The sequence below is a fragment of the Ambystoma mexicanum genome, chromosome 9, assembly GCF_040938575.1.
Source record: "Ambystoma mexicanum isolate Mex_15411 chromosome 9, UKY_AmexF1_1, whole genome shotgun sequence".
In the NCBI taxonomy this organism is placed as follows: domain Eukaryota; kingdom Metazoa; phylum Chordata; class Amphibia; order Caudata; family Ambystomatidae; genus Ambystoma; species Ambystoma mexicanum.
Genome location: NC_090931.1, coordinates 971688294 through 971713208, shown reverse-complemented (window position 1 = coordinate 971713208; position 24915 = coordinate 971688294). Strand labels below are relative to the sequence as shown.

The following is a 24915-nucleotide window of genomic DNA, read 5'->3' as shown; positions in this document are numbered from 1 at the left end:
TCCCGGAGAGAAATTCTGTAATGCAGCCCAGACAGAGCTCCAGTGTGGTCGGGGGTGATGTCCCTGCATTGGGAGGCTGTCCCTCGTGTGTTTCCACAAGCACGGCAGCAGCTGCAGGGTGCCTCAGCAGAGTCCCTGTCCTTTCCCAGAGGGAGAAGCTGTAACGCAACCCATCCAGAGCTCCGGGGATGCAGGGGGGTCATGTTCCTGGCCTTGGGCGGCTAACTCATTTGGGTTGAACGTCCCCAAGCCCAGCAGTTGTTCCAGGGAGGCCCGGCACATTCCCCGTCCTTTACCGGAGGGAGAAGCTGTAACATAGGCCAGCCAGAATTCCAGGATGGTTGGTGGGGCAATGCCTTGGGCACCCATCTCCAATGTGTCAACCACCCCCAAGCACAGCAGGAGCCCCGGTAGAGTCCCTGTCGTTTCCTCGTGGGATAAGCTGTAATGCAGGCCAGCCAGAGTTCCAGGAATGTAAGGGGGTGATGGCCCTGGCCTTGGGTGGCCTTCTCCCATGTGGGTAGACCGTCTCAAAGTCCAGCAACAGTTCTGGGGAACCATGGCAGGGTCCCCACTTTAACGCAGCACAGCCAGAGGTGCAGTCTGGGCTTGCGGACAGTCAACCCACATGGGAGACAGCCGCTTCCAGGGAAACTGCAATGTTCTGCTGGCATGAGGGGGCAATGTGTGGCCTGACCCTACAATTGTATCCCAGCCCACCAAAATACTTAGCCAGACTGCCCACTCCCACCAACAATCCAGCCCCAGTCCCACCCACCCCACTAACAGGCCCTAACCGTAGAATAAAAAAAGTACTTGTATAACATTGCAGCTCCTTGCATAAAAAAAGCTGTAAACAAAACAAAAAACATTTGTTACCTATGGACAACCCAGCAACAATAAATGACTATTACGCTCTGATCACGCCCCCCCCCTTTTCAAGCTATCCCTGGTGATCTACTGACCTCCCCTCCCCCAGGTAAAAACACATTTGGGGCAGATTGCCCGAATGCACTAGAAATCTGCCCCCAGGGAGCGCTACATGAGATGCCCCCCCATTCATTTGGGGTGGAGGGGGCCACCCCCCTTTTCATTAGAACCATCACTGGTGGTTTAGAGGGCCCCCACCAAAACATTTACCTTTCTTTTTTTGTTTGTTTTACTTATGTGACCATCTGACCCCAGGGTGGGCCAAACGTGCTGCTGCATGCTTTGGGGGGCCGGGGGGAGAGGGCTGCATACATAGTAAGCGGCCCCTCACACCCAACCCCCCCACTTCAAAAACAGAGCCCTGGTGGTCTAGTGGCATTGCTGGGCGCTGATCAAACGATCCGTGCCCAACAAAGCTTCAAAGAAGGTGTTGTTGGAAAGGGGAGAACCTCCCTCGATCTCAGCAGCACAATATTGCCGGACATCGAGGTAGAGGAAGGTGAAAACCTACCTTCTTTCACCTCAGCAGCTGAATATGGCTGCCGCAGTGAAATTTGCTTTGTTTCACAATGTGAAACTGAAGGAAATCCAACCCACGGGCTGTGAAGAGCAACCTCCTCCACACATAGATCAGGGGTTGGATTTCACTTTTGCAACGATCGCACAAAGTGAAGAGCCAAAAAGCACCTCAAACGTAATGCCATGGGCGAGATTCCTTGGCACTTATGGGGTTAAGTAGCAGACTGGGCCTCAAGACCAGCAGACTTCCTACTTGCATCCATCAATACTGTATGGTTCACATCTGTTTTTCCTGCTGTCCCACCGTTGACAACCTCCCCCACCCTTTTATTGCAGAGCTTTATAAACCATTGTTTTTTCTATCCCCTTAAAATAATTTGTACATTTATGATAAAACTTAAAACCGCATGCTTCCCATTAAAAAAACGCCTGAAAGCAAGTTCTGGTCTTCGGGTGGATATTATAGTTACTGAAGAAACCCCCATGATCAACAACCGCAAGTTAAACTTTAAGAACAAATAACATTTCTGAACTCAACCACAAGAAGTCAATAACAGATTCATACTGAAGATCCTTGATAATAGCAAAGCTCAGTAGCCCAGACCTATTTAGTGCATTTTTGTCTCCACAAACGTGTTTTTATTGGCATCCAGTCTTTTTACCATACTGCTTTACTGAATTTCTGTTGCAAAATACAATGGTGGCATGGGACGGTGATAGGGTGGGGATGCATAGAAGGAGGTGTGCGTCTCCTACCACGTTTTGCGGCCAAAACAAGTAACACATTGGAACCAAGAGTACAAATGTGCCATTTGCTTTAAGCAAAATATACCCCAATTTAAGACCAAAGAAAATTATGTCCACTTGGGTCTGTTTAAAAGGCCACCTTTGTCAACAGGATAATTCAAAACCTAAAATAAGTAATCGGAACACATTTCCTTTTCTTTAAAAAATAAATAAAACAAAAGCAAGTTTTCAATGTGAGAGTGCCTGGTGTAGTACAACTAAAGTGGAAATACTCTTAAAATTGATGTTATTCCCATTTCATTGTTCGGAGATGCAGGATATGAAATTACAGTAAACAGAGTAAAATATTGAAACATTCAGCCAAGGTAAAGAACCTGTACACTGTTCAGAGTCAATTTCTATTGTATAAATGCCTCATAACACAAAATCCATCTCTGTTCGGTTCAACAGGTTTTCAAAGACTCTTTGGAAAATCTGTAGTGACTAACGTACTCCTAGTCCGTCCTAGTCCCCTTTCCTCCATACGTCCTACCATCCTCCCATGTTATTGTCGATGCGCCAAAGTGGACTGACAAGTAGGGTCTGTGGGCGTAGTCGGGGGAGAACATGTTCCCAGGGCACATCAATATTTAAAGGGGAATACACATTTTTCTGGTGAAGGTTTCTGTTGGGGTCCCTAGCCAGGAACGCCCATGCAGTATGGAGGAAAGGGGACTATGGATTGGGAGTACGTTAGTCACTACGGTGAGTAATTTATAATCTCCACACCACCTTGGCGCACAGACTTCCCAGGAAGTTCTTCGGCTGCGTGACTGAGCCCCCTAGGGCTACTGGTACTCGTACCAAGGGGTCGTCTGACTCTACCAGGCAAGTGTGAGCGGCCCATCAGTCCTGCTACCTGACCACAGTCCGAGGGGCTGCAAAGCTCTAAAACCAGGTATACAAATAACGGAGCGCCTGTACTCTAAGAATACCAGGCCTACGCCTGAGGGCTCTAAGCCTACCAGACACCTTGAGGTTGATCCAAGTACCGGAACAGATCCCAAGGCCAGTTCAGTGCCTTCTCGGTCAGGGCTCTGCTCTGAGCAAACCGACTCTGAGCATTCCTTCTCGACCATGCCGGCATATGCCTTCCAAGCAGATGGATACTCCCGGGCGTACACCAGGGTATGATTCACTTGGTTCTGTGGGTTCCTCTCCCTGGGAGTGAGCCTCACACCCAGTCACTCGCTCATTGGCATATGGTGATTTGAGGCTAGAGGCCCTCCCGCCCCTCCACTGTGATACACAGCATATCCTTTGCCATCAGAGCACATGCCTCAGTCTTCGCCCTACCACACAAGACAGGCGTCAGAAAGACCTGCCTCGAATACCCCAACTGCTTCTGCCATGTATGCAGCGTGCAACTTTCACACCAACTCCTACAGCTGCTTATTCCCCAACGGCTGTGGCAGCTTCAGCTGCGTCACAGAGACAGAGTCTTAAGCAGCATTGGAGGACAGATTTATTTACCGTTTAATGTTGCTGATCAAATCTCAGCAGATGGCTGGCATTTTGAAAGGTTAATTAAGGAGGTGGTGCCAGAGGGTTCAACCACTGGTCTCTTGGCAGGATCTGCAGACTTTGGCACCTATGCCTCCTCCTCCACGGGTCCAGGTTGTGGCTCGTACAGCACCAGTAACATTAAGTGCACCTGTTGAAATACCTGACAGTGTGCAAGATGTGGCTCCAGATCCTGTGGGGCAAGGAGTAAAATCCCCTTGCAGTGACAAAGATGAGGACGACAAAGAGGACACTTCTTTCTGAGCCAAGTAGTTTCACTGCAGGTCCGGGCTAGCCGAGTTCTTGGGAGTGCCACAGCAGGAGCAGCACGAAGCAGGCATCCTGTTGGAGATCCTGTCGCTGAGACAGACGAGCCACTTGGGGATCCCCTTACAGAAGGGTGTCTCATCATTGGCAAAATAAAGTATGGCTTATGCCCCATTCAAACTTGTCCACAGATAAACGCCTACACGCTAGATTCAGGCAAGTAGAGGGGTGACCCCATCTAGCTGTATTGGCACCCTTAATCAGACTATTCTTTGTTGGCTGCCGCATCTTTTTATTTAAAGCCATCGGCATGGGCCTCTGCCGCAATCTCGTCCACATCTGTCTGTCTATCCAAGGAAGAAAACATTTTAGAATCTTTTGTCAAAAAGGTGTGCTTGAATGCAGGTTTACATCTTCGGCAGGCAAATGCTGATGCGGCGTTAGCGACAGCAAATCAGAAATTATGGTGGGAAATAGCAGATTTCCTGGCGGATTTGCTTATGCAAAGACAGACACCATTTTAAGCAAGCGATCGGAGGCTAAAATTATTGTCCAGGACATCTAGAGGTGTTCGTCTCCCACATTGATACAGCCAGAAGGACCATGTGTGTCGCTACAGACATGAGGCGGTCCGCATGGATGCATGCAACTTAATTCACAGCGGATGTGCAGGATAAGAATTACAGACCTTCCGTTAGAGGGCACAGACCTGTTGCACTCCTCAGCAGATGAGAAGTTGATTTAAAAAGATGACGAGCTCTCAGACTGCAAAGTCCTTGAACACTTTGTCGAAACCTGCATCTAAACAATTCTCAGGCTCTTGGTTTATTTTTTATTTCTCCAGCATGGGGTCTGGCATGGATTCATATGCTCATGAATATTCCCCGTCGTCAGGCTGGGAATCCTCGGTAAAGAAAAATCAGTATCAGTTTTGTTTCTGATCTGTCTTTCGTAGTAGTAACCAATCACTGATCTCTGTGTCATACTGACCACAGCCAATGACTGCCCTCTACCTAAGCCCCGCCTCTGGCAGTCATCTTCAGATTTTTACCGCACGTTCAAGTGTTGGGATCCTTGTGCTATTGATCTCGAGCGTTAGTGCTTTTTTTCGCGTTTTTTCTTAGAAAATGTCTCTCTTTTCGGTCAAAAGAGCCTCAAGCTCCACCGTTTCTTTATCCGATCAACGGGGACCCGTGTCGGATTCTTCTACGCCCCTCAAGGGTGAAGATTTCGTCGAGCACGCTTTTGAAGGATTCCAGAAGTTTCTCAGGCCCTTCTCGAGCATGGCCCAGGAGAAGGGAAGCTCGACGCCCGGAAAGCTGTTCAGGGTCTGCCTTGGATGCCAGCTTCAGAATGTCTTTGAGGACGAATACTCCCTTTGGCTTTACTGCTTACATGAGGACAAGACTCACGTGGAGAAGGACTGTCCGTTTTGCGGCAATGTCGGAGCGGACCATGAAGGACCACCATCAACGTCTCGCCAACTGGCTGGAAGGAAAGAGCCCGTCAGGCGAGAAGAAGAAGAAGTCCGAGCGGTCTTCTAAGACCTTTGAGGGCGCCTCGGCGACGGGGGTCCAACAGAAGGCCAAGCACCACGAGTCCACTGGCACCGGGAGCGCCGAACGGTCGGGCTCTACGGGCGCCAGGCAGGGCGCATCCTCCCCGGCGCCATCAACCACGAGCCAACGCTCTGGCTCGGGTAAGAGGAAGGCCGAGCACCCGGCGAAACTCCCGGAGAGACCCCGGTCGTGCCCTAAGGCCCCATCAGAGGGGGAGCGAGGTGGTGACCCTCCCCCCCCCAAGGAGAAGGCAGTGAGCGCATCTAAGGTGGTGAAAGCCTTGATCCATCCGGCCAAGGCCTCTATCGAGACAGTCGCGGCGGCCCTGGCTCAGCCTGTGGAGGCTACACCAGTGGTGGTGACCTCGGGGCCCAGAATCTCCCTGCCACCGCGGAGGGAGTCCTCTTTCATGCCCATCGACAGAACCCCTGTGAAACCTCCGACGGAGAAGAAAAAGGGGGGGCAGGAGGTCGTTGTGGACTCGGCCTCAACCTCTGAGGAGGAGCTGATCGAAGTCTTAGGCCACGGCTCTGGCGTGGAAGAAGGCCATCCTGTCGGGAGGGACCCCGACGTGGAAGACGACGAGGGCGTCGAGGGTGCCGACGGGGCTCCTGATTGCCCGTCGGAACTCCCTCAACCAGTGCCGCAAGACAACTCGGCGGCCATTTTGTTGGCTATACAGTCCTTATGCTCGGAGATAAGGACGAGACTGCCGCTACCACCAACGGAGGAACCGCTCCCGACGGGGGACCCGGAGCCAGGCCCTTCTGGGAGCCCTCCTCCTAGGAGAAGGATTCACCCTCCACCTCCTTTTCAGCCATTGCGCCCTGCTCAGCTCTCCTCCCCGTCCACGACGCGTGGGGATGATACGGGGACTGACAAGGCCGCGACGGGTACAGACGACGAGGATCTCCCGTCGTCCCCTCCCACCCGGGCTTCCCCGCCCGACGAGATTGGATAGTTTCACTCCATGATCGCCAGGGCATCCAAGCTTTTCCAGCTCTGCCTGGAAGAGAAGAAGGAAGGTTTCTTTTATCAACGGCGCGAGACCAAGAGGAAGACGGTCCTCGCTGTACCTCTACTAGACGATATTTGGGATGAGGGCTTCGCCCTCCTCAAGAACCCATCCACGACGCCGGCTAGAAGGGATCGGTACGAGAAGAAGTACCGGGTCCCGGACGCAGCCCCCTTGTGCCTTCGGGCACAGCCGACCCCGGACTCGGTCGTCTCCGCGGCGGCCAGGAAGAAAGCGGGGGGGAGGCGGGGCCTCTACGTCAACCTCCCCGCCGGACGGCGAGGGAAAGAAATTGGACACGATGGGACGCAGTGTCATCTCATCGGCAGCGACGACGATTAAGGCGGCCAACGCCTTTGCTATCATAGCCCGCTACGACAGGGAGTTGTGGTACAAACTGGCCCCCCGCTGGACTTCCTACCAGACAAGAGGGCGGAAGCCCTAGAGATCTTGCAGGAAGGAGAGGTGGCGTCGGACCACGCCATTACGATTGCGACGGACATCGCTGACACTGGATTTCGCCAGTTGGGCAACGGCGTGTGCCTTAGGCGGCGTGGATGGCTCAAGGCTACTGACTTCCGTCAGGACGTGCAGACCAGAGTCTTGGACATGCCGTTCGACGGGAACACCCTGTTTGGGAAAACAGTGGACGATTCCCTTCAAGCCATCAAGGTGGACACGGAGACAACCTGGGCTCTTGTGGTTCTCCAGCAACGGCGGCCGCCCTTTCGGAGCGGCGGAGGCAAACAGGGTGCCTCCAAAGGTTCCAGCGGCGGATTTTCCACCTACCGTCAAGCGGCCCGTTCGTCGTCACAGGAAGCTTACAGGGGACGAGGCAAGTCAGGCGGACCCCGCCGTCGTCGCCAAGGAGGACAAGGCGGCAAAGCCTCGTCGAAGCAGGACTGAACCGGCCGTGGGGTCGGGCCACCACCGAAGCACCCCGGTGGGAGGCCGGCTGGCGAGCTTCGTCAGCGCGTGGGAGTCCATCTCCACCGACCTTTGGGTGCTGGACGCCCTGGCTCAGGGTCACGCGCTCGAGTTTCTAAAGAGGTGCCCGCGCGTCCCCCCTGTGGCCAGGACAGAACATCACGTCCCTCAACTTCTCTTGGAGGTAAAGGCGATGCTCAAGAAGGCCGCCATCGAGCTCGTCCCAAAGAGGCTTTGGGTCTCCGGAGTTTACTCAAGATACTTCCTCGTGAAGAAGACTGGAGGATGGCGTCCCATCCTGAACCTACGACGACTGAACAAATTCATCAAGGCACAGAAGTTCTAGATGGTCACCCTCCAACACGTCCTGGGTGAACTGGAGGAGGGCGATTTCCTGTCGTCTTTGGATTTGGAGGATGCCTACTTCCATATCCCCATCCTAAAGGGACACCGAAAGTTTCTCAGGTTCGTGGTCAAAGGGCGTCATTACCATTTCAGAGCCCTTCCCTTCGGATTGAGGTCGGCACCCAGAGTGTTCACCAAGTGCCTCGCACCGTGGCAGCTGCGCCGAGAGGGGATCCACATCTACCCCTACCTGGACGACTGGCTCATCCGAGCGAAGACGAAGGAGCTCGCCGCGGAGCACACGGCAAGGACCGTCCAACTACTCACGGACCTGGGATTCTCCATAAACTACGCCAAGTCCCACCTGGTGCCCTCTCAAGACGCACTGTTTCTGGGAGCGAGGCTCAACACAGTGTCGCTTCTGGCCTCTCCGTCGGAGGAAAGGACGAGGGCCATCTTGGGCAAGGTGCAGCGCATGCTGGTTGCGGACGCGGCCAGGGTGAGGTCCTTCAAGTCCCTCCTCGGAATGATGTTGTCTTGCATTTATCTCATCCGCCTGTGCAGGCTTCGGATGCGCCCGTTGCAGGAGTTCCTGGACGCTCGCTGGATCCAGACGACGGGCGGCTTCGAGGACAGGATCACACTCGACGAGAGTTTCCGACGAGCGATCCGGTGGTGGGGCACCCGCGCGCATCTGACGGCGGGCATGGACTTCCAGACCCCGGGCCACCAGGAGACAGTGACCATGGATGCCTCCCTGGAAGGGTGGGGAGCGCACACCGAAAACCTGCACGCGAGGGATCTTTGGCTGCCGGCGGAGAGGTCCCTCCATATCAACGTCCTGGAACTCCGTGCAGTGTTTTGGGCCCTCAGGTCTTTTCTTCTTGCCCTCAAGGGCAAGGTGGTGAGGATCTTCACCGACAACACCACCACCATGTTCTACATCAGAAAGCAGGGCGGTACCAGATCCCCAGCCTGTCCAAGGAGGCACAGGACCTGTGGCAATGGGCCGTCGCCCCAGGGATGTTTCTGGTGCCGTTTCATCTGGCAGGAATAAAGAACACCATCGCCGACTCGCTCAGCAGAGAGCTTCGCTCTTGCCACGAGTGGGAACTACGACAGGATCTAGTGGACCGCCTCTTCCGACGGTGGGGCACACCCTAGATTGACCTGTTCGCGACGGCGGCGAACTCCAAGTGCCGGAGGTTCGCCAGCAGGTTTCCCCAGCCGAGGAGCATGGACGATGCTTTCTCGTTCCCCTGGGAGGGCCTGTCCCTCTATGCCTTCCCTCCATTGCCGCTGCTGATTCGGCTCATCAACCAGCTCAATAGGTCACGGTGCAGGATGATCCTCATCGCACCTGCGTGGACGAGACAGATATGGTTCCCGGACCTTCTGGACTTGTCCCCGTCAATCAAGCTGCCAGTGGACGCGGATCTTCTCTCGAGGGAAGGAGGCGCCATCCTCCATCACAACCCGAAGTCGCTGAACTTGCAGGCCTGGCTCCTGCAGCGTTAGAGTTTGGAGGCTACGACATACCGGCCGACTGCAGAGAGATTCTTGCAAAGGCCAGGGCGTCCTCAACTTTTAAATGCTATGGACACAAATGGAAGAGGTTCTCTGTCTGGTGCCGCACACAGAAGATTAACCCTCTGCGGATTACGGCTCCCCAGGTACTGCCGTACCTACTGACGCTGGCCAAGGCTGGACTGGCGCACGCGTCCAAGATTCATCTTGCTGCGATCTCCCGATACACCAGAACCACGGGGCGAACGTCTTTGTGGTCTCATCGTCTGGTGAAGGAATTCATGAAGGGACTGTTCAGATCGTTCCCGCCGGTGAAGGCTCCGGCCCCGGCGTGGGAGCTCAACGTGGTGCTGACCAAGCTCATGGGACCTCCGTTCGAGCCTCTGCACTCGGCCCCGTTGAAGTTCTTGTGGAAAACAGCGTTTCTTGTGGCCATCACCTCCGCACAACGGGTGGGAGAGATCCAGGCCCTTTCCTGCAAGCCCCCGTACTTGACTTTTCACGACACGAGGGTAGTGCTCAGGACGCACCCCTCCTTCATGCCCAAGGTGCCGTCGGACTTCCACCTCAACGAACCGTTGGTGTTGCCTGTTTTCTTCCCGTCGCCGGCTGAAAGGACTTAGCACTCGCTGGATGTGGCTAGAGCGCTGAAGTTCTACGTGGACCGCACAAAATGTTTTCGGAAGACGTCACAACTTTTGGTGAACTTTGGACCCGTCAATCAGGGGAAGGCTCTCTCGAAGGCCTCCATTTCCAGATGGCTCTGCGGCTGTATCATGTACTGTCATCGGTTGGCAAACCGACAGCTGCCTGGCCGTCCGAGAGCCCATTCCACCAGAGCGATCGCAGCTACCACGGCGTTCCTATCTGGTGTGCCCTTGCTGGACATCTGCAGGGCTGCTACGTGGAGGTCGACGCACACCTTCACGAAATTCTACTGCGTCGATCGGGATTCCAGGGAGGAGTCCAGGGTCGGCCAAGCAGTGCTGCGCAACCTGTTCGCCTAAGGTGAGCCTGGTGAGGAGGCAAGAATTGCTTAATGTTGAGTGTTAGGCAGAAACCTGTGCAGTTCCCTCTGGGACCACTGCAAAAGGTTTAAGTCTACAGGTGTTGGCAGTAAACCCACTTGGTAGCAGTCTGCACCACACAGATTCACTGTGGTAGCTGTGGCTGAGCAGTCAGACTTCCCTCAAGAAGAGTTAGGCAGTATATAGAGGATACAGGATAGGTACAGAGGCACAGTAGCACAAGCAAACACTGACCAGAGATAGGTGTAAAAGTATAAACTTATTTATTAAAGTTACACTCATAAATCACACTAGCACAATAGAAAAGATAAGAAAGTCAAAACACAGTCACTATTACTTATATGTACCTCCCTAGTCATTTGTTGGACAAGTCTAAGTTAACACCACTTATTTCCAAACAGAGGTGAGCGCTTAACGTCAGATGGCACTCCAACAAGTTATTAGAAAAGGGAGGGAAAAGCAGAAGTAATGAAAGCAGCAAGGTAAAACACTTTCCACATAAGGTTAGCAAAGGCAGTCAACTGTGGGACAAGGAGAATTGGTTTGTCCCGCTTTAGGGAGAGCCAGGCGAAAATATGCCCAAGATCACACCATGTCACAAGTCTTTGCAGGTGAGTAGAAAAGGTTTTACTGAGTTTAGAAAAAGTTTAGTTAGGGTGTCCCAGGCTTACCCAGGGTCGAGAGCCGAGGGCTAAATCTACCCCGTACAATCGGTGGCAAGGGAAGCCGGGCGGAACACAGTACCTTTAAAAGTGGAAAGGATCCTCCAGCGGTGGTAGTTGTTCCTGGTAGTGGGTGCAAGTCGCGGCGTCGTCCAGGGGAAGAGGTGATCTCAACGTGGAGGAAAGCTGCAGGTCGTTGCACTACCAGGGATGAGGCCAGCCGTGGAGTTTTCCGGTCACAAATGAGTTTACCCCTCTTTTGCGGTTGAGGTAAAAAGTGGTATCCCGGTTGCCAGGGTGCTTGGCACAGGCAAGGCGGCAACAAGATGCTTCGGGACGGCGAAAAGAAGGCAACAACTGGTTGTCCCCACCAGTTAAGGGAAGAAGACTCTCCGGCGGGAGATCTCCTCTGTCGTCGGGAAAAGTGGTGAGACGGTTCTGCAGGGCTTCACCGGTGGTGTCGTCTCGGCAGGTCGGCTCGGCTTCTCCCTCTTCGGCTTCTTAGGTCCTGTGGCGACTTCTGAAGAACCAGTCCCAAAAACCCTGCTTTTATGCAGCAAACCCCCATTCATACAGCCTAGCTGTCACTCAAACATGCTAAGTGGTGAGCGGGGTGGCTCACCACTTGGGCCAATCACACTAGAGTGCGACATGAGTTGGCAAGGCAACTCAGTCCAGGGTGCCTAAACCCCCTCCCACACCCCCTGTGGTACCCAGACAGAATGGCACCACTTTGGAGGGCTTCTGTGCAGAAGCCCGCCAAAAGTGGAACAAAGGCTCGACTCGGGTTCAGGGTTACTGAAGTGAACCTAGACGCCATTTTGGCGGCGAGTTCTGGCAAAAAATCCCAACCGGTGAATTTATATTAAATAAATAAACCGGCGGTATCTTTAACATTGCACCAAAAAGTGGTGCATTAAAAACAATGGGAAATCCCATTGGGAAATATTCTGGTGGAATATTTCCGTGGTATCCACTGCCACCAGCCAGAACTCGGCGAGGGGGGACGGGACAGTACCCCCTCGACAACAGACCCAGGGGCAATCTAATTGCCCCTACCAGTACTTCCACAGTAAAATGGTTTGTACTGGTTAAGTTCCTAAGTTAAGACTAGTAAAGTCAATGGTAACTTTACAGACCCAGGGAGACAGTAGCCAGTCCCAGGGTGTGGAGTCTATGTTTGGCGGTCTCTCGGACACCCCTGTGCTACTGCACTGAGGGTGCTGTGTAACACACATTCAAAAACCAATGATGGCGTATGGGGAAAATTACCCCCTAGCCCATAAGCACATAGCAAGTCACAGCAACACTCTCAAGTCATGTCCAAGAGTGAGGGTAAAAGAGTCTCACTCTTGGCAGGAGAAAAAAAATAAACCGCAAAAATCCAGCAAAGCTGCTGGGGGACTCACTAGGTTAGGGAATTCAGCCTAACCAGAGAATTCTCCCTAACATTGAGTTTGATGTAATGCTTAATGTTGAGCCTTTGCCACCTCCCGTGGTTGTGCATGTGTGTACTGCTATGTATTCTTTTATTCATGAGCATGTGAATCCATGCCAGACCCCATGCTGGAGAAGGAACAAGTTACTTACCTTTAACTGTTGTTCTCCAGCATGGGTCTGGCATGGATTCACATGCAAACCCTCCCGCCTACCCCTCTACGGCTCTTCACTGGTCATACTGCCACTTCACGTGCTACCAAATCTGAAGATGGCTGCCAGAGGCGGGGCTTAGGGAGAGGGCAGTCATTGGCTGTGGTCAGTATGACGCAGAGATCAGTGATTCGTTTCTGATCTGTCTTTCGTAGTAGTAACCAATCACTGATCTCTGCGTCATACTGACCACAGCCAATGACTGCCCTCTCCCTAAGCCCCGCCTCTGGCAGCCATCTTCAGATTTGGTAGCACGTGAAGTGGCAGTATGACCAGTGAAGAGCCGTAGAGGGGTAGGCGGGAGGGTTTGCATGTGAATCCATGCCAGACCCATGCTGGAGAACAACAGTTACAGGTAAGTAACTTGTTCCTTATTTAGTGTGCGTTAACAGTACAAATATGCACTTTTCACACAAACAACCAGATTTAGCAAATTCCATATAAACACAATTAACAAGTTAATTTCACCCCTATAGTCAAATGCCTAGCATCATCAAACAAAATGTAAATACAAATACAAAGTACTCCAAAACCTGAAAAAAACACAAAACATGCCTTTAAAAACTCTAAAAGCCTGATTGACAGGGACATTTTATGTGTTTAAAATTCTGATCCACAGATCCTGTTCCATTGTTCTGCTGTTCAAATGAGTAATGTGTCCCCTTAGTGTACACAAGGCAGGGCATTGAACACACAAATGTTTTAGGGTCTCCATCTCCTGAGAGCAATGCCGGCAAAGTCTCTGGTCCCTAGGAACCTTAGACAGTCTACCCTGAACTTCCCTGTTTGGCAGTAAATGTAGCTTAAGTCTCAAGATTTGAGACCTAAATAACCTTGAGGGATGCTTTTTCAAGTAAGGAGCAGCGCTATTGAAATTCTTAATTGATCATACAAAATCGCCAAAGCATTGGTAATTCATTAAGTTTTCTCTTTAAGAGTTCCATACGTATCTGAATTCTTTGTTTTAGTATATTTGCCGTTTGTTAGGGAGAATTCTCTCTTTAGGCTGAATTTCCTAACCTAGTGAGTCCCCCAGCAGCTTTGCTGGATTTCTGGAGTTTGTTTTTTTCTCCTGCCAAGAGTGAGACTCTTTTTCTCTCACTCTTGGACATTATTTATGGTATTCCTTTGACTAGTAATGTGTTTTATGGGCTATGGGGTCCTTTACTCCATAGGGTCTTGTGTGTTTTTCCTATGGGTGTTACACAGCACCCTCCGTGCAGTAACACAGGGATGTCATAGTGACACCCCAACATAGACTCCATACCCTGGGACTGTCGGTCTCCCAGGGCATGTTAAGTCACCATTGGCTTACCTAGTCCCAAATTATTAACAGAAACCAGTACAAACCATCATATTGTGGACGTACTGGTCGGGGCAATTCGATTGCCCAGGGGTCTGTGAGACGAGGGGGCACGTCTCTGTCCCCCCCGATCGAGTTTTGGCTGGTGGCAGTGGAAACTACTTTTTATATTCGACCGCGAATATTTTCCTATGGGATTTTCCCATTGTTTGAGGCTACCAACTTTAATTATTTAATTCTCATAGCCTCGAACATACCGCCGGTTTATTTAATTAATATTAATTCTCCGGTTGGTATTTTTTGCTAAGACTCGATTCCAAAATGGCGTTTGTGTTCTCTTCTGTGACTCCAACCCAAGTCGAGCCCTTTGTTCCACTTTTTGGCGGGCTTCTCCACAGAAGCCTCCAAAAGTGGTGCCACTCTGTCTGGGTACCACAGGGGGTGTGGGAGGGGGTTTAGGCAACCTGGACTGAGTTACCTTGGTAACTCAGGTCGCACTCTTGTGTGATTGGCCCAAGTGGTGAGCAGGCCGGCTCACCACTTAGCATGTTTGAGTGACAGCTAGGCTGAGTGAATGGGGGTTTTCGGCATAAAAGCAGGGCTTTGGGGACTGGAACTTCAGAAGTCGCCACAGGACCTAAGAATCAGACGAGGGAGAAGCTGAGCCGACCTACCACGACGACACCACCGGTGGAGCCCTGCAGAACCGACTCACCACTTCCCGACGACAGAGAAGATCTCCCGGCAGGAGAGGCTTCTTCCCCTGACTGGTGGGCACAACCTGTTTACCTTTCTTTCTTCGCACCCCAGCCTGGTTTGTGGTCGAACTGCCCGTGCCAAGCACCCCGGCAGCCGGATACCACTCACCACTGAACCGCGAATCACCGGACCGCACCTTGTACCTGAGAAACTCCACGGCTGGTTTCTTCCCTGGCAGTGCAACGGACTTGTGTCTTCTTCCACGACGAGATCCTCTCTTCCCTCGACGAAGCACCGACTTGCACCCGCTGCCAGGAACAACTGCCCCCGCTGGAGCGTTCTCACCACTTTAAGGTACTGTGTCCGCCAGGCCTCCCTTTCTAAAGATTGCAAAAAGGTAATAATAACCCCTTAACCTTCTGGACTGGGCTGGCCACCTTGACCCTCTAACTGGTCCCTTTCTTTGGTCCAACTCCTTTTTGAACCTTCACAAGACTTTTGTGCACTGCAACTGTGTGACCCTGGACACATTTTGTTTGGATCCTCCGAAAGTGGATCCGGCCTCTTGAACTCTAACTTCACGGTTTTACTTTGCCTTCCTCTCTTGTTCTGGTAAAAGTGTTGGGATCTGTTTCAACTTGTTCTCTGCTCTTCTCTCCCTTTTTAAAACGAACTATTAGAGTGCCATCTACGTTAAGCGTTCACCGCTGTCTGAAAATAAGTGGGGCTTTACTTAAGACTTGTCTAATATTCTTTTAAGGGAGTGTATATCTTTTAGTGACCGTGTTTTTTAATTGCTTACTATTAGTGCCTGTGTGTTTTTCTAGATGTGGTTTTAAAATAATTATCTCTTTTACACCAAGCCCTGGTCAATGTTTACTTGTTCTACTGTGTTCTCTTGACCTATTGTGAATACTCTGTGTACTGCCTAACTCTTCTTGAGGGGAGTCTGACTGCTCAGCCACAGCTACCAAGTGAATCTGTGTGGTACAGACTGCTACCAAGTGGGTTTACTGCCAAACACGTCCTAAATCTTTTGCAGTGGTCCCAGAGGGAACTGCACAGGTTTCTGCCTAACACCGTTGCTTTAAGATCTTGTATTGGGGCCTTTATTTTGGACAAAATTTGCAAGCAATCAGCCCCCCATTTCTTTAAGACCTTACACAAGCCTTTGTGCCATTCTACACTAAGACTCTCATAAATTGAGGCAACTGGAGGGGAGGGGGGGCAAGAATAATAGACAAAATGTCAACTTTCCCCAGTCAATCAGGGTCTGAATACGAAGCTGCCCCAATCCAAACAATATCCCAAGCAGTGTTACTGATGCCGGGAGAAGGAAAACCCTGCTCCAGAGTTTCACCTCCAGTTTTGACCAATCTATTTGGCCGTGCAACAAAAATAAATTTTGGTACAATTTGCTGTTTAAACAGCTTTAAATCCAGGAGGCATGAGAATCTGCCAAATTTGAAATCAATCTGTCAGAGCTGCGGTTGTTGCTACCATGAACTTTGCCTTCAGGCCAGTCAACAAGTCTGTCCCACCATTTTGATCATAAACGATGGATCTTAAATACTTATACTACTCTTATATTTCGTCCCCTTTCCTCCATACTGCATGGGCGTCCCTCGCTAGAGATGGGAGACGGAACCCTTTTCACCAGAAAAAACCTGCTTCCCCTTTAAATTTAGAGGCACGCAGGGTTGTGGCCCTGGGAGCATGTGCTCCCCTGACACCGCCCACCGGTGCCACTCTTCAGTCCCCTTTTCCACGTCAACAGGAACAGGCAGATTTCACCAGTGCTCCTGGGTTTGGCTTCAGCCTTGTAATACCATTCGCTCTTCCCTGGATACTGTCTTCTGTCTTTTTGTGTTCTTTTTATCAATTAGGGACTAGGTTCACTGGTGCCACGCTCCTCCCCGGCGTATGTCAATGTCAGCAGGCTTCAGCAGGTGTCCAACCTGCGAGTGTCTGTTCCCCACGTCCGATCACCTTGCTCTTTGCGTCTGCTGCCTTGGCCCCAACCACAGCTGGGAGGGCTGTACCACGTGCAACGCGCTTACACCGCATGCTCTCAAGAACAGACTAGCTCGGTGGAGGGAGCTCTTAGAGAAGTCGCCTCCAGAGGGCTTGAAGGACTAAGTCAGATACAAGTCAAGGCCCAAGTTAGGGCCGCTCTTTTCCAGCGCACTTGCAAGGGTGACTCCTTCCCAAGGAAAACGCCCGAGGGGGGAGGAACCTGTCGACTTCTCTCACCAGCACGGGTACCGAGGCTAGTTCAGCTACAGGCCGCTAGGCCGAGGGGTGTTTAGACCTGCAAGGTTCTATTACCGGGTTTACACCAGAGGGGCCATGCCCTAGTACCAACCAGATGTCCGGGGGGGTGGTCCCTACACGCAGCACTACCAGCGACCCTGCCAAGGGCACTACACCTGCAAGGCCTGTCCTGAGGTGCAGGCTAAGTCTCATGCTCCACCACTAAGTGTCCTGGAAGAGGCCAGGCTCAGTGAGCCAAGCACCACGACTTCTGCACGTGGCATGCAGCTGGACAAGATGGCCGCTTGTCCGATACCGCCCCTCATAGCGGAGCAGGTGGTGGAACGAATTAAAAGGTGGGACTGGTGTCAACCAGGTACGTGGCCTACTGCTTATCCATCATCAGTGCAGGGCAGGTTTACCATGCAACCATCTAGACAGAGTACGCACCGGCCCCAGCAGCCGCCCGCTACCCTGTCAATATCACCTGCTGCCCCACCGGCCTGTGAGGACAAGTTGTTTGAAAAGTTCCTCTCTCAAGAGATCTCCTCAGATGTGGGCCATCCTTTGGGATGTCATCAGGGACATGCTCCCTCTGGCCCCTTCGCCTGCGCCCATAGTTATTCTTCCTATGGCTTCAACACAACAGGCCCTCGTGCTGCCCTTGCTGGCTCCTTCGATTCCAGCTCCCCTGCCTCCCACAGTTCAGGCGGTTCCACACCAGCCACCAGCTCCGGTTCCATCACTGCAGCTCTCTGCGCCCAGCACTCCAATGCCAGCTCTGGACCAGCCAGAAACCCTGGTGGACACTGACAAGGAGGACCCCGACACACCGTCGTCAGCCAAGGCCTTCCATGAACGACTTCCAGGTTTGGCAGAGTACTTGAGGCTTCCACAACCCGAGATTGAGCAGCCGGAGGCAGGGGGTCCTAGCAGAGGTCCTCACTCTACGCACAGCGGCTAGAACAGGGATTCAGATGCAGAAGGACGTGGTCGCTCTGGCCAAAACAGGATGGCTTAAGCCCAACTCGGCCCAGCCTGTCATTCGGCACCTCAACGCCAAGTATAGGCAGAAGGAGGGGGAATCCATTCTTGTCGGCACACCCTCAACCGCACTCTTCGGTGATCGCTGCAACGTCACTCTACTCCTAGCCTCAGTCGTCCTCAGCAACAGCATCCTTGGCGCTGCTTGGCAAGGAGGAGAAGATCTTGGAGGCTTACGGAAAAGAGCCTTATTCCAACACCTCCCTACACCTACGTCAAACCAACGCGGATGCCACGCTGGCAGCCGTTAGCCAGAGACTTTGGCAGGAAATGGCCGGCTTCATTCCAGAATTTACGGTGCAGAGCCAGGCACGCTTCAAGGCGGTGCTGGCGGAGGCCAAATTGGTGGCGCAGGACATCTTGGAGTCCACCATGGCCCACATTGACACCTCTGGCCGGTCCATATGCATCGCCACGGACATAAGGACGGCCTGGCTTCGGGCCACTAAATTCAACCCAGACGCCCAGAAAAGCATATTGGACCTTACACTCAAGGGTGGTGACCTCTTTCACTCCACCGATGCGGCACTACATAAAAAGCTAAACAGTTCCCAAACTGCAAAGACTTTATCCCTACGAAGGCCACGCCCAAGGCGTACACCCAGTCGCATCAATGCTCGGACAAGGGGTGATAGTTCGGCAGGTTCCGGGCCTTCCAAGAACAGAGATCTAGACAGCGTGACCGTTCTCCGAGTCCGCACCGGCGATAACAACAAAAAAGGTGGAAGAAAGAATAACAATGAAAGAGGGGGAAGCAATGGGCTTCTTTCGGTCCCCCACCTCTGCAACAGCCTCAGGGAAAGCGGGCATGACACGCCCCTTCGGGTCCACATGTCTCCGGTGGGGGGCAGTATTGCCCTTCACGCACAGTTTTGGCGTCAGAGGTTCGTGAACCCCTGGATCCTTTCAGTGGGGTCCACGGGGTACAGTCTACTGATTTCTCCCTTCTCTCCCCCACTCCCACAGATTGGGACAGCAACTCTGCGGAAATTCCATCGCTCATTGTGAGCCAGGCAGTGGATGAAGTCCCAACCTCCCAGAGAGGTTTGGGCTTCTACTCCAGGATTTTCACAATACAAAAGAAGAACCAGGCTGGCCTAAGAGTTGTGTTGAACCTCTCCACCCTCAACCTCTCCCTCCTGCGTCACAAATTGAAGATTGTTAAGCCAGCACTCATAGCGGAGACACTGTGCTCGGGAAACTGGATGTGCTCCCTGGATCTGAAGAAAGCTTATCTACACGTCCCTATTTGGCAGCCTCATCGCTCCTTTCTGCGGTTCAGGTTCATGGGCTGCCATTTCCAATACAACGTTTACCCTTCGGCCTCCACTCAGCCCCCATGGTATTTACCAGACTGATGAATGCAGTGGTGGCACTCCTCAGGGCCCAGGGCCACCACGTCTACCCGTTCCTGCACAACTGGTTCGTCAGGGCGAGATCTCCGGAGGCGGTTCAGCATACCTCCTTCGTGCTTATGGCCACTCATCACGAGCTGGGATTTTCTACCAACCACAAGAAATCGCAGCTGCAGCCTACTCAGAGCCTGACCTTCCTGGGCCTCATTTGGGACACAAGCTCCAAGAGAGTTTTCTATGAGGACAAGATCAAGGCCATCAAGAGGGGCCGCAAATCAATTCCTCAGCCGAGTAGTGACCTCTGCCTGTTGGTACCTGCATCTCTTAGGTATCATGGCGGCAGTTCTGCCGGCTGTGCACAAAACTCCGGATGATGAGATTACAGCTGTACTTCGCAGTCTCATGGTATCAGGAGTGGGGCTCCCAAGAGGAGCTAGTCGGCATTCCTCCCTCTCTCCACCCGGAACACACTTGGTAGTCCAGGGACTGCAACCTGAAGACGGGCAAGCCCTTCCGGCAAACCGTCACCATCTCCACAGATTCCTCCCTGGAAGGCTGTGGGACCACCCTGGAGAACCACAGTGTCCTTGGACTCTGGAGCAGGAGTCTCATATCAATTGTCTGGAGCTGAAAGCCATCTGGCTAGCTCTTAAAGCTTTTGTCTCGCTCATCGGGGGCAATGTCGTCCTCATCCAGACGGACCACTCCACCAGCATGTACTATGTCAACAAGCAGGCAGGCACCAGGTACCCTCCACTGTGCAGCCTAGCGGTCAGCATGTGGGAATGGGCACTGGAAAACATCTACCTGATTGCCATCCACCTCCCGGGGGAGTTCAACCTGGAAGCAGACAGACTCGGCAGACTGGGAGCAGACCATGAAGAATGGCAACTGAACGATCGGGTTCTGCTCGGGATCTTCAGCAGATGGGGCATCTTCAAGTGGGTCTCTGCGCATCCTAGGCCAACAGGAAGTGCCAACAGTTTGTGTCCTGGCAGGGGCTGGGCCCCGGCTCTCTGGGCGACGCACTCCAAATACAATGGAACGGCATGACAGTGTATGCATTCCCACCCACACCACTGGTCCACAGGGTGATCTGCAAGATGAGGGGATCATGTCACCTCTGCGTCTTTCCAATAGCTCCGTAGTGGCTGGCCAGGCCATGGTTCTCGGAACTCCTCAGCCTCTCGGGCAGGCATCCCATTCACCTACCTCTGGTCCAGCTCCCCTCCTCTTGCAGCAAGGGGACAGGGTCTTCCACCCCGCTCCACAGAAATTAGTGCTCACAGCGTGGTACCTGAGCCTGTCTCACTTAAACCAGGAAATCATTCAGGGTTCTAGGAGCAAGGCTACTAGGACCCAGTACCAGAGTAAATGGACTAGGTTCCGTCATCGGGCGGACTCTAAGAAGATTGACCTCCCTTGCACATTGGACAATGTGCTCTCCTTTTCTGCACACCTCGCTCACTCAGGGTTGCAGGTGGGCACTTGTCGCACCTACTTGGCTACACTACAGCCATCAGCGCTTACAGGAATTCCGAGGAGGACGTTTTCTCCACCTCCATCCCGGTGGTCAAACGACATCTGGCGGGCCTCACCAGGCTCTACCCGCCCATCAAGAAGCTGCACCCTGTGTGGGATCTCAATATAGTGTTGGGCACACTGGCGCACAAACCCTTCGAGCCAATGGCGTCCGCAGACATCAGACTGGTCACCATTAAAATTGCTCTTTTGGTGGGTCTCACCTCTGCTCGCAGAAACAGCGAGATACAGGCACTGGTGGCTTCAGCGCCCTACACTACCTTCCACAAGGATAAGGTGGCCCTGAGAACGCACCCTGCGTTCCTACCCACATTATCCTCTGCTTTCCATCTGAATGAGGAGATAGTCCTACCTACCTAGCAATTTACCACCTCAAGGCCACAGCCCCTCAAGTTCCCGGAAGAACTTCTGTGTTTAACCTCTCTCCCATTTGACACCAGTACTTTGAGTTTACTATGTTTATTGAGAGATCCAAATTGCCCAAAAAAATCCTACATCGCATATAGGGCCCGCTGTAAACCAATTGCAGTAAAGTCGCAGGAGTGTCATCTGCGTACATGAAGTGCTGAATTTTAACCACACCCAGCCTAGGAGGATTAGTCCTCACACAACTCCATCAAGTTGGTATTCCCTTAATGTAAAAGCAAAATAGGAAGAGTGCCAGGAAACGACCTTGGCACAAACCCCTATTTGTCTGTCCAATCTTTAATCTTTGTGCCCACTTGCAAGGCCTCCAAAACCGCTATCAAAGGAAGCGGACAACCATTTTAAAACAGACTTGTCCATAGAACTGCTTCATTTACATGATCAAAAGCCTAACTGATGTCAAGGAAAGCCAAACGTACCGGCACCTTGCACCTTGGCCTGTCGAGAGAGAAGTTCCAGGACAAAACTATTCAGAGCGGTTCCCATTCCCTTCCTGAACCCTATGTGAAATGGGTCCAAGCAGCTAGATCCACTTGCCCAGATTTAGCGTTCCCTCAAAATCAATTTGGTGAAAATGTTATTTAATACGTCCAACAATGAGATGGGTCTATAAAACAGGGGTGTAGACCTTTCTCCCCCTTTGAAAATCAGGACCAGTAGTGCAGCAGACAAGGTTTCTGGATACTCCTTTTTATGCAAAATATTGGCAAATATATTTGCGAGAAGTAAGTAATTTGTTCAATCCTGGCAGCCAGGAAGGATTCTTCCCCTGGCCAGTGTAAGAGCAAGTGGATTGGGTTCAGTCACTGGGCTCTGGACAAGCAATTCTTTGACTAGCACTTTGAATGAGATACTGTCCTTTAACTCCCATCTTGCAGCCTCTAGTATCTCAGTTAACCTATTTGATAGTCTTTTTCTTCCATTGGGGCCTACCTCACTACCCAAGAAATGTCTTTTTCCAATTCAAACCTGATTGCACGCAGACAACTTGAGGGTTTTACCAGGACCTATCCCCCGCTCAGACATTTGTGATCTGAAAGTTGTCCTGTCATCGACGCTCAAACCCTTTGAAACTGGCTTTCACCGAATTGAAATTTCTGTCATGTAAGATGGCTTGTTTGATGGCTCTCACGTCCGCGCATATAGTCGGTGCAATCCAGGCTCTATCAGCTTCCAAGCCATACGCTGTTTTCCTTACGAACAAGGTGATTTTTCGCACATCATAGATATGATATGATAGATTATTTATAACACGCTTAATACCCAGAGGTTTCTAACCGCGGTCCCGGGGATCGAAACTTTGTTGCTCCGTGTCGTCTTGCTTCCAAGAATGTGGTATTGCCTACCTTTTTTCCGAACACACAGTCCCATACTGACATTGCGCTCTACATGTAAGGTGAGCCATAAAGTTTTACCTGGATCGTACTTAACAGTTCAGGAAGTTGGGCCCCTTTTCATAATTTTTATCTGTCGGCACCCTAGCTCACAGGCCTCTATGGCCACTATTGCCAGGTGGCTAGTCTCGGGCGTCAGATACTGTTATTCCATGCATAAACGTGAGCCTCATAAGGGCCAAAGCCACGACTTTGGATTTTCAGTGCAATGTCCTTTGGGACGTTATTAACAGGGCTGCTGCATGATCTTCACCATATGCTTTCCGTAAGCACTATTGCCTAGATACCAGCTACAGGGCTGACGCCAGCTTCTGACAGTTTGTCCTTTGCAAACTCTTTGCTGCACAGTATGGGTTGCTGCCTCACCAGAAAACTGTTTCATGCTGTGAAATCTGCCATCAGTATGGCGTAAAGGGAACGGGACGTACATAACTAATACTTCTCTACCATTGGATCTTTCATGGGTACACATGTTTGAATATTCCCTGCTGTTTGAATATTTCCTGTCGTCGGGCTGGGAATCATCCGTTATATTAAAGCAGTTTAATTTAGAAAATTAATGAGTGTCTTTTTGGGTTATTTACGTTTTAGCCAAAAGGCAAGTTATTCCGTAGCTACAGACCTAGAGGCAATCTTCAGATCCTCTCTGCGCATTCAAGTGTTGGGAGTCTCTACCTAGTTCGGTGTCCAGTCAATTGGTCGACAGCAAACTGGTCCACTGCAATTTGGTCGACACCATTTGGTCGAATGCCAAATGGTCGAATTTTTTTTTTTTTTTTATGTGTTTTGTGGGTTTTCGTGTGGGGGGGGGGAAGAAAAAAAGGGGGCTTGGGGGGACCCCCCCAAAAAAAAACAAAAAAGGGGTAAAAAAAAAAAAAAATTCAACCATTTGGCATTCGACCAAATGGTGTCGACCAGTTGTCCTGTCGACCAAATGTTTTCGACCAATTGACTGGGAACCACCTAGTTCTCCTCAAATTGTTGAGTGAAAGAACATTTTACATTCTGCAAACTTGCTTTGGAAAGCCTAGGTAAAGTAATTTTCTATTGTGGGTTTCTTTAAGTGCTTCACCCATTTGATGCTCCTCTACTGGGCATGGACCTCATGTGTTCTCCCAGGGTTGAGGCATGTGGTCTTAACCCAAGGCTAAAAAGTGTCTTTTAAAGGCTTGTTCTACTTGCTCCCTCAAGAACACATATATATATATATATATATATATCATCAGGAGTGTCTTTATTGTTTATATCCGGGTCATGATCTCCACTCCTGCTCCATATGACACCGTTTTTCAAATAAAACTTTAAAAGACAGACACTGGAGATTGGTGGTCTAGCTGGATAAGGGGACTGTAGCCTCACTTTGCATCAGAGGAGAGCAATGGCATATTAGACCCCCAGAGTGTACTCCCTCTTCTAAGAAGTTGAGGCCCCCCTAGGGAAAGAGTGAGGAAAGGTGATGCCACCCATGCCGGCCCGCCCCTGGATAAGGCTGACATGCTGCCAGTATCCTCCTCACATAAATTGCCAGCTTCATCATCGAAGTATACAGCGCCGTCAGTGAACTGTCTGTTATGCCGAGGCATCTTGAATCCAGGACACAATCTTAGTCCATGAAGCCTTGACTGTCGGCAGCTTCCTCAACGGCTTTCCCTTGAACTAAGGGGGAAGCCTGCCAAACCTGCTTTGTCAACGACTTCGGCTACCACGCCAGCGAGAAAAATCCTGTCTACCGCAACTTTATCTTAACTAACAACCACCTCGTCGATGACCAACTTCTGGCACCGGCCACTCCGTTGGCGATCCCATCAGCACGCCCAATACAGTGCCTCCACTGCTCTGGTTTCCTAAGGACACAGACGATCTACACTGTCCAGCCCTTTGCTTCACAGATTTTCCCAGAACAACAAATGTGATAAAGATCACAAAGAATCAGAAGAGGGTGAAGAAATGTTGCCTCCTGCTCAACCACCTCCTGCAGCACAGCCTGGCCCATCGCTCATAGAAGCTCATTACCTCTTCATGTATGTCCTGTCCATTGTCCATGCTAAAAACGCTGTCAGAGCTTCAGCCACAAGTTCCTTCTTTTCATGTCTTTTCATCCTCCACTGAACCAGCCCTCCTATCCCACCTCGCCTCCATCATCGCCTTCTTCCATGGGCAGCACCTCCGCCACAGAGCCTC

At 51.6% G+C, this 24915-nt stretch overlaps 1 protein-coding gene across 5 annotated transcripts in view; it reads left to right on the top strand.

Annotated features, from left to right (window-relative positions):
- Window positions 1–24915, top strand: part of TLK1 (tousled like kinase 1) — a 1414233-nt gene that overhangs the window by 1140520 nt on the left and 248798 nt on the right. The gene's annotated exons all lie outside the window — the stretch shown is intronic.